Source organism: Paramormyrops kingsleyae, chromosome 17 (assembly GCF_048594095.1).
Source record: "Paramormyrops kingsleyae isolate MSU_618 chromosome 17, PKINGS_0.4, whole genome shotgun sequence".
NCBI classification, from domain to species: Eukaryota; Metazoa; Chordata; class Actinopteri; order Osteoglossiformes; family Mormyridae; genus Paramormyrops; species Paramormyrops kingsleyae.
The window spans coordinates 18,993,503-19,000,512 of record NC_132813.1 but is presented as its reverse complement, the minus strand read 5'-3'; positions in this window follow the sequence as shown (position 1 = coordinate 19,000,512).

Below are 7,010 nucleotides of genomic sequence, written 5' to 3'. Positions count from 1 at the left end.
GCCACTTAATCTTCCTTCTCCAGCTTGCATGGAATGCCAGCCTACAAATATCGACCAGTCACGGACCACCGGCGTTTCGCTACGGGACGGCACTTGAACTTTGATCTTCTCTTTGGTACATTTGCCCCTTGGGTGCGGAACCGTCTAGGTGAATTGTGACCAGGATTCCCCCCCCCCCCACTCTACCCCCGGCTCTGTCTCAGGTCAGCCTGACCATCGTACATGGCGCCGGCTGCTGAAATCACCTGGGGAACAGAAAGGCCCACCACGAACAGCCTCGATGTTTCCTAGGAACAGAAATGGAATCGACTTCTTGAGCAACCAAAACTTATGATGATAATTTTTCATTTGGAACATTTTTAATAAAAAACGTAAATTGTATTTATTCTCTGTTGGTTTCATTGCCTGGTAGCAGGTATATTAAACTTTAGCGGGTCTGCAGCATCTATTTCACTTTAACTTCCCTTTTATCCCACGACCAATCAATCAGAATCAGAATCAGAAGAATCAGAAGACTTTATTAATCCCGGAGGAAATTGCTCACATTACGACTGCGCAATCACACATAGACACCAAGACAAGAACAATACGGTATAAGTATAAAAATAGGGATAAACTGTAAAAAAAATAAAATAAAAATAGGGCACTGTTAAACATTCTAATAAAATAAAATAGAAAATCTTTGTACACGAATCTTAAAGTACCTTTGTCCAAAAGTTACAGGAAAAGTAAAAGTGTATAGGAATATATTGCACAGTAAGTAAGTATATTGCACCAGTATCATAAGGGTCATTCCATGTCAAATCATCACACTTTCGGACTTCATCGTCACAGATTTTAAGGAAACTTAGCATGCTGCTTTGGTCACATGAGTAACTCATGAAACTGAAATTGGGCATGTCTGGGATCAATATTGATGGTGATTTAAGCAAACAAATTTAAACTTTTTTGCGGGGGGGGGGGGGGGGCTATGACTGACTATATTTACCTTAATGTAAGCTGCTATGTTATAAATGTTTTAAAGCTATTGTCCAGCTCTATAGATTGAACAAATAATATGCTATCCCAATATGAATAATTAATATGTGATAACTGATTAAAATATTACAAATTCAATAACAAAAAAACAAATATTTCAAAATTGATCAATTTTTTACTAAAGCTAGATCATAATGTCATGAACATCTCCAGAAAATTTGGTCTTTGGTTTTTAAGTTGTTGCTGAGATATCCTGACTTAAACGTAGCGTCACCTGGCTTCATATCACTAATGGGCCTTTATAATGGCAGCCAAACTGACATGAAATACGTACTATAACAAGCACAGGTGTAAGTAATACATAAAAGATTATAAATATTCTACATTGAAATTGAATGGAAGCTCCATTAATGTCATTGCACCTGTGCTTGCCATACTATTGAAAAGGCCCACATGGCTAGTAAATGCCCTGCATTCATCAGAGGTGAGTGAGGTGTGCAAATCGGTCCAGTGTAAGTGCACACTTAGGGAATCACTCGACTTTGCAAGCAGCAAAGGTTATGTCGTGGCTGCATATGATGGTAACAGGTGGCTAGGATGTGTTGAGGAAACGATGCCCAGCACTGGAGAGTTGAGACTGAGCTTTTTACATCCTCAGGGACCATCTCCATCCTATTCATTCCTTGTTATGGATCATCAGGATGTGCTTTTAGTAGCTGAACCTGTGATAGCAACAGGGCGGACATACACAATTTCAAGGAACACAGAATCATAGGGAAATGTATTGCATATGTTGCAACCAAGCTGATGATTCCGCTGTGGTGCCACTCAGAATAGAGGCCTGATGAATGGACATGGTTTAACTTGGATGAATCGCATAAGCAAAACATTATAGTAAGGTCCCACTGCATTCCAGCCATGCAGTTATCAACCCCAAATAAGCAGAATGATCAGTGGCCTGTACTACGAAGCGGGGTTACTGGCTTATCGGGGTAACTTGTCGGATTTAAGGTAGTCTGGGCAAAATGTAAGTGAACGAATATGAAGTCCATTTAAACTGTGGTACCTTAAATCCGACAAGTTACCCCGATAAGCCAGTAACCCCACTTCGTAGTACAGGCCACCGGTGAGCCTTACATGTAGGTCAGTGTATAGTACATAGACCCTGTCCCTCCAAATTATGCAACTAAACCAAATTTACAGGATCTTTTATAATAGCATAATTAGAATCACCATATAGTTATACAGTTAACCATCATCTTCTGCTACTAGCCATAAGCTAAAAAGCTCAAACACATTTCTATAGTAATTAATCTTCAATAGCAATTTACCTCTCCATTCACATCTGACCGATATACAGATATAAATGTTGTACTTTGTTGATACTGAGATTTTTCCATTAAACTGTTAGATGAATATAAATGAAGTATTTGCATGATTTTACATAAAATGGTACATTTCTCATTTTCAGATACAGGTGTCATTTTGTCATTTTACAGTATTACAGGTGCAGCGCAGAACTCTGCTCCCCCCCCCCATCCACACTCCCTCTTACCAGCACATCCCTCCCATACTTCAGAGCCTGCACTGTCTCCCTGTAAGAGAACGCACCCACTTTAAAATACTTCTCCTGACACTCAAAGCTCTTAATAACTGTGCCCCATCTTATCTTTCTGAACTGCTTCTCCCCTACCAGCCTCCCCACAGTCTCAGATCCCCCTTTCATGCTCTAACCCTAACCCTAACCCTATCCCTAACCTCCCCCTTCCAAACTCTAAGGCAATGGTGACTGTGTATATGGAACTCCTTCCCTGCTGCTATTCATCAGTCAATATCTCTGCCTCTGATTTCACAATCAAGCTAAAAACCTTTTTGTTTGCTCAAGCGTATAGCCTTCCCTATCCATAATGTTTTGTCTTTTTTCATGTTTACCTATTTCTATGTAAGCATCTCTGAGATTTTGAGAAGCGATATATAAATGAAATGTATCATTATTATCATGACTAAAACACTTCCATGGTAGGCGGACAGCAGATCCCTTCTTCCCCAAGTGTCTCCCGATCCCTTTTACCCTCGAATCACCATTCCAAGGTGAGCCATCTCTCTGATCAATGACATTTAGCACAATCTCTGTCTTTCAGTTCAGGGCCCAAATCCCACTTGCCTTTCTGGTTCCGTCTCCGTTTCATGAAAAATACACTTCTGCCGATTAAAATCTATTTTTGCCTGTGGAAGAGACGTGCCTCCGGATCGCAGGAAGCCCGGAATTTTGCCTGCAGTATCTTCGGCAGCGGATGGAGAGAATAGTGAACAAACTAAGCCAAGCATAGCTGGACCTCTGAGTGCTTGTTAAGCGTGCTGTACGAGCTCATCGCTGTCATAAACAGTGAATGACTGCACTTGGCTAGAGAGCAATTAATGCTCCAGCGAACATCTTTGTGTTCTGACCCCCTCAGTCTTCTTGGCCTGTGACTCCCTCACCTCCATGCTCCGGTCTCCAATCTGCACCCTGGGACACACGCCCTGGTGATCCTGAGACCTTCCAGCAGAGCTCAGGCACCAAACGTCTCCCCAAACCCCACCCCCCCCCGTTCTCTTTCTCCTCTCCGTTCGCTCTTCGAGGTCAAAGCCATTTTCTCGCCCTTGGTCAGATCCACACATCGATCCGCTTCCAACTCAGTTTTCTGGCCCAGACTCGTCTCACCAATAATCCTGCCCCGACCCTCATGCCCAGCCCCAGCTGTGACCCGCCATAAACACGCCAATCTTTATGGAAATCATGGAAATCATTAGTCAAGTTCAGATGGCCTGCCTCGCACATTTACACACAATCACACTGCCACTTCAAGCTGTTTCGCCGATGCTTCTGTCCAATATGACACAGCTGGGCCTGTTTACCCCTTTATGGTAACGGAATATTGAATGGTAAAACAGCAGAACTCCTCATTGGGCCAGCAAACATTCAGTCAGAGTGGCTGATGATGCCAAAAACAGTTTGACAAAGTGCTCTACACATCTTCATTTGCAAAACACATGCATTAATTCTGGAGACACACTGTCCAGCCACTGAAACATACAGAAAATGACCTCAGTCTGCTCAGTGTTTATTTATGGCTTATTTCCACAAGCCCTCTGAGTTTACAGACACGTGTTTTTTGTTAGAAGGAGGTCAGAGCATTCTTTCCAGACTTGTACACACACTTCTGCTATTGATTAATTGGATCTCAAAACATAACCCCACAGGACTCCTCAAATAAGAAAGTATCCAGTGATTTTTACAGGAGGGTTTTTTGATACTGTTTTATTTTTCATGCACATAGATTAAGTGGAAACCGCAATGCCTGAGCAAGTACTTTCGAATGACCCCCAGCCTCCGCCCCCTTCATCCCAGAAATTCTGCATTGTTGATTTTCTTTGATTTCACCCATTACAGATAGGCAGTCATTTCAGTGCAGGCACACAGTTAACTCAATCACTTCAGACAGTGGTCGAGTCATGAATATTGTTCAGGGGGGTCAAATCTCTGTTCCCCCCATGATAACATTTCCAAAGTGGGGGGTCCCCAACGATAAAGGCTGAGAACAAATCATCAGGCTGGTCCTGATGATAAAATTGCAGATTGCGAACGCAAAAATTTGCCGGGGGAGGGGAGAAAAGTCCAGATTGCATTGTTCAGCAGTTGAGTATCCCTGATATATTCAGTAGTGAGATTACACAGAAAATGTTAGGGGGGTGGTGAGCGGGGGGGATATGCTGTCAAAGTGGATGTTTTGTTGTCATTTTGGCATCCATATGCATCCCTGACTACAGACACAGTTGCTAAACATAGAGACGCATAAAAAAAGTAAGAGCCCACTGCAGGCATCCCAGGTCAGAAGTAAGATCTGCCCCAAGCTCATTGGGACTTACTCAGCAAGCGAATACCACGGCACAGCAGGCCTGCTCTGAATGCAGGCAGGAGGCCATTAATGTCGAAAGCAGATAAGCACCCTCAGGCTGTGAAAGCAGAATTTTCTTATCGCACAGGTGCAAGAATTGTCCGTTGAAGCGAGCCAGCATGCAAACCTGCTTCCGAATGCGTCGAATGGCCTACGCTGAGGTACCGGCGCAGGGAAAGCAGCGAGCAGAGTTTTCAGACGAACACTCAACTCGAGAGAGTTTCTCAAATGACTCATGAGTCAAACTTTGCACTTTTGATTCACTTTCTTCCCTCTTTAATGGTGTTTCGTCTTGGTACATTAAGAAACATCAAAACAACGCCCCCTCTGACGGACACTTCACTGATATGGCAGATTCTCTCTCCCTCCGTCGTCTGTCAGAACAGCCTGTTCGGGTCACGCTTATAGTCCTGTTATAAGTCCTCATGTCAGTTTCATTTGTAAAACTATTAACCGTCGCTAAGTAATGGTACTCGGATTCAGCCCAACGTGGATGTGAAATGGGAGAACTACTGACCCACCCAGAAACATGACATCTTCATTTTTGTTTCAGCCCAACAGAAGGCCTTGGGAGATTATTCTCGGAAGATGATTCTATAAACAGGAACCTGAATGTCAGTCATCTCATGGGATCATTTTGCAGTAATTTTAAGTGAAATGGTTGTGTAGAGGGTTACTATTGGGTAATGCGTACAATGTTACCCCCTCAGGTGATTTTAAATTCTATTACACATTTTAAAGCACTTTGTGGCTCTTTCATCTCCTTCTGTGGTACTTCTGAGTATTCATCTGGTCCTTTGTGTTTTCTCTGCCCCTACACATGAGAGACGTCATATTTAATTAGCCAAGCATGTCTCAACCCCCCGGGAAAAGGTGTGATCTTCTCCTGGGCTGGCATCAAGGCCTGCCTTCCCATGAATCCTAGCACATCAGGACAAAAGCATACAGATGTGGACAAATTTGTTGCTACCCTTACAGCTCATTGAAACAATGCTTAATTTCTCCTGAAAAATGATTCAATTAAAAGTAATTCTGTAATGTATACCTGCATGCCTTTAGTATATGATAGAGCACAACCAATAATATTGTGAAAATAAGTTATTTGTTGTTCATTTTGCAAAGATATGCTGAAATAGTATGGACGGATTTGTTGGTACCCCAAAAGAGACTATTCATCCTGCCATTATAGTCATGTTTCAAACTGTTTAACCTTAATTAGTATCTCAGGTGCCTTCAAGCTTTTCACCAGCCATTCAGCCTATTTAAAGGGACAGAACATGCTACTGTGTTGTTTGGTATCATTGTGTGCACCACACTGAACATGGACCAGAGAAAGCAAAGGAGAGAGCTGTCTGAGGAGCTCAGAAAGACGATTATAGATAACTATGTTAGAGGGAAAGGCTATTAGACCATCTCCAAGCAGCTTCATGTTCCTGTGACCACAGTTACTAATATTATTAAAAAGTATAAGGTTCATGGGACTGTAGCCAACCTCCCAGGATATGGAAGCAAGAGGAAATGCAGCCCCAGGTTGATCAGAAGGATAGTGTGGATGGTAGGAAAAGAGCCAAGGAAACCATCCAAACATTCAAGCTGAGCTCCAAGGTCAAGGTACCTCACTTTCTGATTGCATCATGTGTTGCATTTTGAACAATAATGGGCTCCATGGAAGAAGACCCAGGAGGGCTCCACTATTGACAGAAAAACATAAAAAATCCAAAGTGGAATTCACCAAAATACGTTTTGACAAGCCCTTAATATGAACTTTTTGTCCATCTGATTTTCACTTGTTCGATTATCAACCAATTAAAGATCAAAAGCAAAGTCTGATTTGTGTTAAATATGGTATAAACAATGCCATTCAGTTTCTGTCAGTTATTTCAGATAGTTGTGTTTTTTTGTTTTTTTCTGGAAGAGTACCAACAAATTTGCCCACGTCTGTACACTGGATGTTTCTCGATATGCATACTTGACCGCACCTGTGTTCTCATGTCCCTGTTTTACATCATCCTCCATGGCAGACCAGTTCCGATACCAAGTACAAAAATTCAGAGGATGGTAAAAAATATCTAGATCTCCGCCCCAAAAATGAAG